This window comes from Calidris pugnax, unplaced genomic scaffold (assembly GCF_001431845.1).
Source record: "Calidris pugnax isolate Ruff unplaced genomic scaffold, ASM143184v1 scaffold172, whole genome shotgun sequence".
In the NCBI taxonomy this organism is placed as follows: Eukaryota; Metazoa; Chordata; class Aves; order Charadriiformes; family Scolopacidae; genus Calidris; species Calidris pugnax.
Genome location: NW_015090897.1, coordinates 1,276,285 through 1,288,050, shown reverse-complemented (window position 1 = coordinate 1,288,050; position 11,766 = coordinate 1,276,285). Strand labels below are relative to the sequence as shown.

The 11,766-nt window shown below is 40.3% G+C and overlaps 2 long non-coding RNA genes across 3 annotated transcripts; both read right to left on the bottom strand.

Annotated features, from left to right (window-relative positions):
* Positions 1-171: 171 nt before the first annotated feature.
* LOC106891707 lies at positions 172-3,302 on the bottom strand. Of its 2 annotated transcripts, XR_001412773.1 has the most exons (4): positions 3,070-3,302; positions 2,847-2,968; positions 2,049-2,380; positions 172-446 (listed from the first exon to the last, which is right to left on the bottom strand). It is a non-coding gene; the product is annotated as an uncharacterized LOC106891707 (long non-coding RNA). The 2 variants fall into 2 exon arrangements; XR_001412772.1 differs by having other exon boundaries at positions 2,049-2,968.
* A 2,898-nt stretch (positions 3,303-6,200) lies between these two features.
* Positions 6,201-11,293, bottom strand: LOC106891695. The gene is made up of 6 exons (XR_001412747.1): positions 10,901-11,293; positions 9,770-9,871; positions 7,420-7,545; positions 7,016-7,294; positions 6,804-6,901; positions 6,201-6,317 (listed from the first exon to the last, which is right to left on the bottom strand). It is a non-coding gene; the product is annotated as an uncharacterized LOC106891695 (long non-coding RNA).
* Between the last annotated feature and the right edge of the window lie 473 nt (positions 11,294-11,766).

Sequence of the window (11,766 nt, the reverse complement as noted above, 5' to 3'; positions counted from 1 at the left end):
GAGGAGTGAGACTGTGGGGAGAAGAAAAGAAGCAGACACACATGCCTTGAATTACTCACCATTCTCTCCCTCCTCCCCCCTTTTTTGGCTGTTTTTACTATTTTTAAAGCCTATTTTGAACGCATACACGATGCTATCCCCGCCATCAGCATCCCTGAAAGCATCTGTGTATCCCTCTGGACTAACCACTACTGCCTGACAGTAGTTAGGTAGTAACTCAGTAGCTTCTCTTAATAACGTAATTCAATTAACAATGGGAATATTGCAAAGGTCACTATTTATAGTGATGATATATTTTGGCCTTGGATGTTTTTGTTCATCTCTGCCCCTTGCTGCCCCAAATCAAATACTTGTTCAACAAGGCTGAGTTTTCCAAGGGATCAATGAAAGAACATATAATTTAATGATGTTAGTTAGTCAAAGGCCAGAAGTCCGATGTATGCTCCCTGGAGGAAGAAAACCAGAAATTAGTGAATCAGAGCAAATCACTCCAGACATCTCACAAATTAACTTGCGGTATTGAACTGCAACAAAATCCTAATTCTGTGAATTGGCAGTATTCTAAGAACGGATTCCATTTATGGGGTATGTATCAATAGTCACACATGGAAAAATTAGGTTAATAAAATACGCAATTAGATTCCAGGACACCTGGAAAATCTGAGCCTGTATCTGGGAAAGAATCAAAGCCATATCTTTCTTGTATCTGTAGGTCTTTTCTTCTGGATTATTTTTGTAACTTGGAGACAGCTGTTTTCAAATGAAAGCCATGCAGGAAACTCCATGGAAAGCAGAGACTGCATTCACTTCCATCTGATAATCCCATAAGGAAGTCCCAGAACGCAAGACATGCTCATTTGATCAAATAAACATTTATACTAAGATAAATCTCAAATTATTAGCACATCTGGAACTCGCCAAAAAGAAACAAGGAAGTAAAAATGAAGCAAAACTCTCAATGCAAATTCTAATAGGAAAAAACTCATCAAATTTCTACATTTTTAATTAAAAAAAAAAAAAAAAGGTGCCCCAAACCAAATATTCCAGTTTGTTTCAGTTATTCTGTATTAAAACACATCGAGGCTTTTATCTGCCTAAGAAGAACAAGTCCTAAATATGTTTTGGAAAGGTTTCCTGTAAGACTTCCTTCCCCTCAACCTTTGGAGGGCTTCCAGGAAGCCAGAAAACGAGTGTATGTTTGATTTCCAGACAGACCCAGACGCAGGAGCAGTCAGTGGAAAGAGGAGTTAAAGGGAGAAAGTGAGTTTCATTCCTGCAAGGAGATTGTTTTGAAACTTCATCTTCGGTTAAAAGTCTTGACTTCATTCCAAGACTTAATTTATTTTGCCTGGGAGATGATCGTTTTAAGGCAACTGTTCCAGTTTTGTAGGGAAACTCAGCCAAATGGAAAAATAAATATTTTAAATGAGAGATACTAATTGCCAAGAACATAAAATGACAACTAATAATCTAGACTCATCTAATGATCATTATTTGTAATGAACATCCAGTTCCACGTGACCTGAGTTAACTTTTCAGTGGGTCTTTGTAGTTTCAAACAGGAATCTTTTAAGGGCAAAGAATAAATATTCCCAGGGAAATCCATTTCTTCAGTGTTTATGATCCTACATGAAAGCCCAAGTCATAAGGCATTTCCACCGTACTGGGACACGACAATGTTACTGTACCTGTATTAATGCCTTGATTCAAGGAAAGCCTTTTCAAAAAAGGTAAATATCCACTGCCATCAACGTAATTATGTGGATAACACATTATATTCTGTGCAGTTCGGAAGGACCTGGGACTGACTGACATGATGTGTATCATAAAACCACACGGTATCAATTTTAGTATTGAGGGGGTGATCCACGCAGCAACAAACCCTCCTGGGAGTTTCCCTAAATTAAGGATTAATTTACAATACGAGAGGCGAGAGTCTCTTCCTCTTGTTTGCAACAGAAGTTCTGCAAACAGCAAACCAAAAATAAACTTTAATCTGGTTTCCACCAAACTCTTCAATCCCTCTTTAAGGGCCCGGCGTTATTTACCTATCGCTGTGGCTCTGGGGCAGGACAAGACAACGACTTCCTTCCTCCAGCACTGAACTGCTCAAGAACTTCTACCAGGGGATTCTCCAGCCTGAACTTCCCTTTTAGCTCAGTCTCTTTGCTTCCCGTCAGGAGACGTTGACAGTTTTCAGCTCTGGCTCCAGGAGCCCAGATGGTTCAGTGAAAGTGAAGGATAACACCATATGACTTCATGGGTTTGGGTTGTTGTTTTTTTTTTTTTCTCCAGTACAAAAAGGAACAGCTTAATGTCAGGTCAAATTTATAATTCCAACTGAGAGGGGCAGTAAACAAGAAGAGTTATGGCTCTTACTCTGAAAAGGACAGTAAACAGGAAGAGAACAGGTCGGGTAAAAAAATATAAAAGGTGTCAAAAGGCTAAACCTAAAACATCTTTGAAATAAGTAACTTAATCCCGTTGTTTATGTGAAAGCCCATTATTATGAGCCATGGACCAAATCTGAACCTGAATGTTTTCTAGAAACCCAAGCCTCAGGGATTCAGAGAATAAAACGAGGGTCTTCACAGTAAAAATCAACCTTAATGAAAAAAAAATAATAAAATTAATCAATTCCAAGCAATCATGCTTTAAGCAGTGAAGTGTTTGCAACAGTCACATATTGAGCTCCTTTTATTTTCCCACAAGCTCTAATTCACTGCTGGCATCTGCTGGGCAAACCTGACAGAGGTTCTGCTGCTGCACAATTAATGCCCTGCTACAGAATTGGGCTTTTTCAGGTTTTACTTCCACGAGAGGGTTTCCAGCCCCCCTGTGCTCACCTGGATAGGACAGGTTTGACATCTGGTCCAGGTTTGACATCTGGTCACAGGTTTGACATCTGGTCCAGGGTTTCTGGATAGTTTAAGGCTCCAGATTTAGCCCCTCATGAGGTGGAAATTCACTGTAGTGACACCCAAGGCGGCGACAAAAAAACCTTTTTAATCCTTTATCTATCACCCTGACCTCACCACCTCCATCTCTGCATCTTTCCCCCTGGACTACCTTAAACAGGAGAGTTCAGCTCGATGACCTACACTCCAGCTGCACCAAAAGTCAACTGTTGATTTTCAGCAGTCACCAAGAACAAATTCTCTGAAAACATCGCCCATTTCACCGATTTCAGACAAAATGCAAGGCCGATTTGTTAGCTCACACGATGGTCCAGCTCCACAGAAGCAGCCCAAAGGTTTTCAGCAGCATTGTTCTCTTTTCAGAGTGAGCTTTCCTCAACAGCTGCAATCTGAAGAAGATTAGGAAGAAATAAAGCAGAATAGGAAATAAGGCACTTTGAACTCTTTACTAGAGGACACGGGAGGGAGCACACTTCTGCCTGCTTTCGGAAAAAAAAGCCCAAAGAGAACTTTGAGTGCACTTTCCCACAGCTGCAAACAAAACCCACAGAAGAGAAGAGGAAATAAAGATATTTTCGGAAGGGAGGAATGCAAAACTCTTGAGAAAAATAGTTGTGTTTTAGCTCATCTAAGCCAGCTCCATTTACATAAATGACTAACACTTCAGAACCTCGTTTGACCTTGAGGCCGAGTAGCTGCAATTAACACTACAACCTTCTGGACACACTGAGGCCAAGGCTGCAGCTCCCAAAGACCCACAGCTGGGCAGAAAACACTCAAATCTCCGCCACTGACTCTGGAGCCGCTGCTCCAAAAGTGAATCATCTTCCTTGGACACAATCCTTCTGGCAACCTCACCTCAAACAGAGAGAGCACATTCCTTTACGGGGCTGTTTTGTTGGTTTTTTTTTTTTTTTCTCCTCTGCATTTGAAATATCTGTTTAAATACACAGCCCTCAGCAAGGCTGACAAATTAGCTGACACTTATCAAAACCACGGCTCCTGTTTTGATTTAAGGGAGCTTCTTTCCCTGGGATGTCTTAATGCAAGCCTGGAGAAAATGCAGCTAAATCTGGGGATTTGTGCCTGCCCAGTGCCAGCACTTCATCTTGTACTTCTATTTTTCTAGAGGAAGAACAGGACATATTGACTTTATTTTATTTTTTTTATACACACACACACACACATATACACACATAAATATCTCCACATCTATGTATCTATATATCTACAGGCTCACAGAACATACAGATAATATAATTTCTATAATTACCTTTTTTCTAGAGCAACATACACCATTTACGCACGTACCTGAAGCCAGTAGCTTTTCTAAAAGTTGCAAAGTGTTATTTATCAGTGACATTCATCTGCCAAATCTGTTCCGTGAAGCTCATGGAATATGCTGAAATCTATACAAGCTACATTTCATTCAGCTGGTTTTACCTACTCTAAATCCAATTTCCAAATTCATTTTTCCTCTCAGTTCCTGAATTCTATAAAAATTAGATTTGCTCTTTAAATGAAGCGTTCACACATTAACCAATGTATAATCTTTGACATATTGTGTATATCTAAAATTCCACATGCTGAGGCAAATCTACTGCCTTACCTGTTATACTATATTTTATTTTATATATTATCATAGATGGGTCCATTTCACAGTCACTGAAATACTTGCAATTCTATGCACTGGACATTTTCCAAATATTTCACGATGGACTCTTTGTGGCAGGAGGAATTTGGGTTTTTTCATGGGTTTTTCCCCTGCTGGTGCCTGAGCTGCAAATATTACTTTTGACTTGTGGAAGGCGAAAACAAAATAAAGCAAAAAAAACCCCAAACCCTTCCAAAAAAACCAACTTCCCTCTGAAAGCCACCTATCCAAAGAATAACAGCAAGCCAAAAAAGCAGAAGAAAGCAAACATTGCCGTTGCGTTTTTTGAACAGAACTGTCCCCTGAGTGACACAGGGAGTTCTGCCTAAAAAAATAAATTGATAATAATAATAATTATGGTACAGTGTAGCCAAAACCAGAAATGTGTTCAGGAGGCCCATCCCTGGTACTGTGATCCTTGAAAAAAAATCATCAAATATATAATCTGAGTAGTCTTATTATTCCTTGTCATTCCTCATTATGTTTAATAGCTTAACCCTTCCAAAAAAAAAAAAAAAACAACCAAGAAACAAAAACAAACCAGAGAACAAAATATTTCCATAAATTACAAAGTTAGTCCTGCTGAGCTGAACTGAAGATAAGTAGCTGTTTCTCCCAGTCTGGATGTTTGTCTATGAAACATATACGGTGCAAACTCTGGGGCTAAAAATAATAAGATTTATTTGTATGAACATCAAAGGGCACATATTGGTGTGAACAGTAAAGTTGCTTTTGGCCACTAATGTTCCCTCAAGTTGTCATCATACCATAAAATGTTGGAAAAATAAGTATTTATCCAGAGTAAGGAAGAAGAATGGTTCAGTAATCACTCTCCACACTGGAATGAAATCCAGACTGCATTTCCAAGGAGAGTTTCTCAGAAAGTTTGACCATGAAAATATGTTGGTGGCATAAATTAAAATACTCGGTGCCAACAAAGTTCTGCAGGGCCTGTTTCACAGATATGGGGACTGAAAACCTATTAAAATTTCATTTTCAATTAGTGAGAGCTTGAAAAGCAATCATAGCTGTTCAAATAAACTTAATATGTGTAATTTCTTTAAATTTCAAGCCTTGGTGATGTGTTTACCTTGGTGGGAGATGTCCCGGCCAAGGGCAGGGGGTTGGAACTGGATGAGCTTTAGGGTCCCTTCCAACCCAAACCATTCTACGATTTACAATAAAATATTTTTTTTCCCCAATTAAATGGAACTTGGGCACAGAAACAACAGTCATTTTGGAGGAACAGCCATATGTAAAGAAATGGTTGAAAATGCACGTTCAGCTTCAGGGAAACGCTTAGATCCCATCACCTCCTGCATGACAGTGCTCTCCACCTTCTGGAGAAACATGGGCTGCATTAGCTCTCTGCCTCCAGTTTCCCTTAATATCTGGATATTCAAAGAAGAATTCAGTTAAAAGGTCATTTTTGGCATATCCCAGAAAACTAAAGTTTATCTCCAAATGTATTTGGTCTTCTGAGCTGCCCAGCTCTGGAGGAAATGCAGAAGAAAATGTTAGTTTCATGGACTTGGGCACAAATTAACGATAAACCCTGCCCCAGAGCGTGTGACAAACTGTCAAGAGTCATGAATGGGAGGTGAAAATACACATAAACTGAGGTCTCACCTGCAATTTCTACCTGAAATTCCAGTGTTGAACCAAACTGAGCACAGATACCCTTTCCCTCCTCTCCAGGGAGAGGTGATGGAGTCCCCAGGTCCAGAAAGTCAACAAACAATGTTCTAGAAGAAATGGAAAGAAAAAGGAAGAGCCAGCATGAGACTTTACAGTCCTGAGTGCAGATTAGCATGAATTAGCAAAAATTAAGTCTACCCACCGAGAGTACAGCATTCTGGTACAGGAATCATTCTAAATTTTCAATATTTATAGGGATTTGCTTTGGGGCGCAAATAAAAATTTGCAGTTTTATGCTGGCAAAGGTATCCTCAACAAATATTAACACTTATTGCTATCGAATTCTGGAGTATAATTACATTTTACAGCACTTGCAGAAACTGGCAAACAACAGTTAATAAGCAGCATGACTACGCTTGGAAATCAGCTACCTCTATAATATAACTCTGAGGAATGATCTGACCTGCAGAACGATAGTTATTCCTTTTAAATTATTTAATGGACTTTTTTTTCCTTGCACGCTGCTATTTTTTGTATATTTAAACCACACAGAACACATGAACAGGCCCTTAACCATCTGCAGGGCAACCTACCCTACTGCATCCTCAATATCTGCCCGACATTGGAGGTTGGGGGTTTTTTTAGGTGACCAGCAGCGGTGACAGTGATGTCTGGCGCAGGAGCTGGAGTCCTGGAGCAGAAACACAAATTATAGTCATAAAGACAGAGAATGCAAATCCTTGAATTAGACTCAGGGTGTATTCATGTCCCATTAAAACACAGAGGCTGAAAACGCAACTATTACCATCAGATTTCTAAACCCTCCTCGAATTTGTCGACTCAGTTAGCAATTCACACGTTTTGGTCACGTTTTCACTCTCTAGTAATTCTCCAGAGCCGAGCTTTGCAAGCGAGCTGTGCAAGCAGGAGAGTCCTGTGGTTCCCCAGATCCCAACCCAACTCAGTAGCTCTGTTTGTAGGGCAGTTGCCAAGCCCTGAGTCACCGAGTCAGCCCGCGACATGCCCGCTTGTATAACTTGTGTGCTTTGGCAGCATCCGAGGGCTCTGCGTGCTTCGTGATGGACTAAAAAAAAAAAAAAAATGAAATGAAATGGAGTGATAAATTTGTACAAAATTAGTTTTAAGACTGTACTCATTAAATCCAGCGGGGACCAGTGTGTGTTTCTACATCCTGCACCATCTTCTTACCTGGTGGCCAAAGGAAGGAGGGAAACTTGAAGGTAGTAAAAAGCAAACTTCTTGCCAGTCACATTTTTCACTAAAAGAACAGCTTTAAAATCCCCCAGGACACCGGATCATCTCTGACAGCACAACCTGGTAGATATACCAAAAGGCTAAACTCAATTAATTTATCACACATACCGTGGACTTCAGCTTCCTGCAGAGCAACAGCCACCTCCGTGCGGAGGGAGGAATCACGTTCTGTCTGTCTCATGCTCTCTCTCCATCTACTTAATCGAATTTGGGAAAAGGGTAGCAAACTTCAAGCACATTTGTTCATTTTTGAAGCTAAAGTTGAATGCCATACTGAAACTATTGGTCTCCACCACTCAGAGATCTGTTCCACTATTTCGCTGTGGATTTCGTACCTCCCAGAGTTGCTTCCCAATTAAACAGCTTGAGAACAACAAAAACCAATACATGTTTTGAGATATGATTTGCTTCTAACACCTAGCCAATGGTCAGGTTTTTTAAACCACCAGTCTCACAGGCAGCATTTCAGTTCTGAATTTAAAGAGCTTCCACTCACCAACTTATTTTTTTTCCTCCTAAACCAGAGGTTTATTTAGTGCAACAACCAACTCTTATCAATTTGATGACTCCGTGGCATCCCCTCAAGGTGGTATAATACAATCCAACTCCATATCAGATTTTTAAGCTTGTCAGAGCTTGCTTGGCTGCTCCTATCTATCTTTCACTGGAAGGAAAGGAAGTGGTTTGTGCTTTCTTGTCTCATTCTGCCTTTGAGGATTTCCAGTGGCCCAGGTTGAAACCCAGAATATTAATTATCGTGTGTACCATTATGTCAACATAATCTGGAGGAAACAGATTTTTTTCTGGGTTTCCTGTTCTAAATGATATGGGTTAGAGTCAGGCAGAACACACGATAGTTGAGGACTGGGGCCCCTCCACATGCATCCAAGTTCTTCCTTATCCAGTAAAGCTTCGGTTTTCATTTCATGTTCTGTTGGTGCAGGGCTGAAATTAAATCATATTATTATTTTTCATATTTGACCTTTCCACAGCTACAACTTCATGTTTTTACACTTTGAGGTGGGGTGTCTGATGGTCAAGGATGAGAAGGTGAAGATAGCCACTAAGGAAGGGAATCTGTAGAGCTTGAGGTCACCTTAGCAGACACAGAACTGGAGTGTTTCCCCCCATACTTAGAATCAGACTGTTATTGGGTTAGTTTCACTGGAATTCTGGTCGAACACATTCCACAGACGACTAAATACAGAAGAATTTGAAGAGGAATTTGTCATTCACTGGCTGGAGGTCAGTCCAGAGCCTGAGAGATGAAGTGTCAAAACTCCAATGGGGGAAGAACATGAACCAGCTCCAGTAAAAGCACGAGGAGACAGACAGAAATCCCCCCAAGCTGCAGGAAAGCCTTGTCAGAGGCACTTCCTCTTCAACAGAGAACTCTAAGATGTTCTAGGTCATCTAGATAATCTCATCCAGGCTCCCTGTCCCATGAAAGGTTGGACCAGATGATCTTTCAAGGTCTCCCCTCCAACCTGGCCTGTCATATGGCTCTGCACATCACTTTAACCCCCTCCACGTGGACCATTCTATGGTTCTTCTAGAACTACCCATTTGCAGACCACCACAGCATCCCAGAGCAGCCTGAACTCTAATCTGTTGACAAACTGCTCATGACAGATGGTGGCAATCAAAGGCATAAAGATCCCCTGGACAGTGGGTGGCTAGGAACATCTTTCTGAGAAGAATGTTGGTTCTAGGCTTTGGGTCAGAAGGAAGAGAAAGGCAAAAGGCCTTTTTGGATGCAAAGTTCTCGGTTTCTCTTGCAGTCACTGAGTGTGGCTGCAAAGTTCCACTTCCCATGTCACATCCAGGGGTTTGGAAATTAGACACAGAAGAAGGGGCTGCGGGATTTTGTCTTCTACCAAGTAACTGATAACAACATTTTAATTGTAGCGTAACAGGGAAAAACAGAAACAGAAACTAAAATAACCCAACAGAAAAACCTGACTGAAACCGGTTGTGAGGTTGGCCACTGCCTGGAACAGTAGATGTCCTGCTTGCACATGCACGTCCTGGTGAAGGAAGTGCTGGTGGCAGCAGGAGGACACCAAACAAAATTCCCTGTTTCTGAGTTAGAAATCTTAGAAATACTTAGAAATCGTGCATCAATTTGGACAGCCCTTTCAACAAATCTAAGTGTATTTATTTTATATTTTAATGCTTCAATTTAAAATTAAACATTTTGCTTCCCTCGAGACATATATTGTCAACTCTCAGCTTCTGTTCATATTCTGATCCACAAAATTTCATGAAATGAAATATGCATTACTTATTTGTTTGCGTGCTTCCCTCCAGAGTCCGCTGTGGGATTTTTGGAATGCTGATTACTTCACAGTTTTTCCTCTGCACTATTGGGAATCCTGCTGGGGATCTAGACAGAGAGAAAATTAAGCAAAATTAAATAAGTTATAGAAGGCCCAGTCTTGCAATCACCTTCTGAGCTACTATCTATCTCATGTTTTATTGCACTTCCCATTCTCACATTAATGAAGCATATTCTTAATTTTTAATGCTTGATTGTGCAATAAAGAATGACTACAATCTACAGGGGAGGACCTGAAATGGGGAGACATTAAAGGTTAACTCCTACTTTCAAAAAGTCTATGGGCTTTTACAGGTTTCTTTAATGGAGGCAGTATTTCGTATGGCAAAAACATCAGGTGCTTGACGGCTCAGGGGCATTGAAAAGAATTTCTGAGTAGTTCTTTAACCACTTGACCTGTCCTTTTTATCCAAACCACAGCTGCCCTTTGCACCCAGCAATATTTAATTAGCAGTGGAAGGCAAAACAACATTTTTCTGGGAAATGCTAAGAAATAAAACAACCTGTTACATTTCCCCCAACCCTATCCCCCCCCACAGACAGCTATTTCACTCCAAGTGTTGCAATTTTATATGCTAAGAACTTTGATTTGCAGATTGAATTTTAAAGGAAGAGTTCCTGTAGTGTGGAAACTCTGTTTTTTTCTCACCAGAACTTCATTTCGGTTTGTTTCTGGAAGCTGCTTGTCTGGATTGAAACTGAAAGCAAATGCGGTTTTGCCCTCAGGGTTTAGAACAAACCAAGGAAGAACGCAGATTAAGTAGTAAAGGAAGAACATTTACACATGAAATTTCATTTTTCAAAACATTCAGGAAAAATCAGTGACCTGCAGGAAATATGCAACTGGGAAATGAGATGGCTAGATAAGCAATAAATGATCTTTTCTTTTTTTTTTTGCTGAACGTGGTGCCAGTTTGAATTTTCAAGAATTAGCTGTGAAATACATCATGAAAAGCATAAGGTTGAGTCAAAAACCCAGTAGCAAGGTACTTAGCTAAGATTTAGCACCAAAAAAGTCCTTATAAAGAATGTATTTATAGAGGGATTAAAGAGCACGTGTATAATGTACAAATATACCTGTTAATGAAGTCTCCTGAGGAAGCAGTGAAAGCCCTGTTGCTTGAACTGTAAAATAAAGGCTGAAAGTTACCTGGTAATCATAGAAAATACCACACTAGAGATAAACCCAAACACAGCACATGTAGAGATAAACTTATACGCCACTTGATCTGTAGTAAAGAAGGTGGTAAAGTTCAGGAGATTAAATTGTTTTGATTTATTATCTCAGCAGGGTTAATTTGTTTCATATATATACCATTTGTCTGGGGTTTTTAATCAATCTAGACAGTTCTCTGGTTAATTATTAAAGCGCCATATCTTCTGCATGGACTTCTTGTAGCTGATGTAATGGAAACAGAAACGAAGAGGTTTTTCTATGTGATTCTGTGAACACACTGTTCAGAGCAGGAGAACAGGGACATCCCACCGCATTATTTGACTGTTAAGAAAGGAAATGCCGCTTAGAAGTTACGCAATTCCGCCTCAGACGTCAGTGTATTGGTGGTAACGTCCTACAAACATTAACAGTTAGGAGTTATGAATTCATATATATGCAACAAAAATCACCCATCCTTTGAAAAGCTCTTGCTGTGCCTAGGTATGGGGCTATCTCCATCCTCTCGTCCAGACTTTCAGATGACCCGTCAGAACCTCCCACGCGCCCCACGACAGGCACCAGACTTTTATTTTGCTCCTACATTTAAAAGAGGATCCAGGAGGAAAATGACTTCCTGTATCTACAGCCACAGGTCACAACAGCCCCGAGCTCCGCTGGTCACAGAAGACTTATCTGTCTTTATCTTTTTATTTTTTATTATTTTCATAAGTTCCTTATCTGTCACGATCTTGGCTTCCTGCTTTTGGGGAACACTTTGTATAGATTA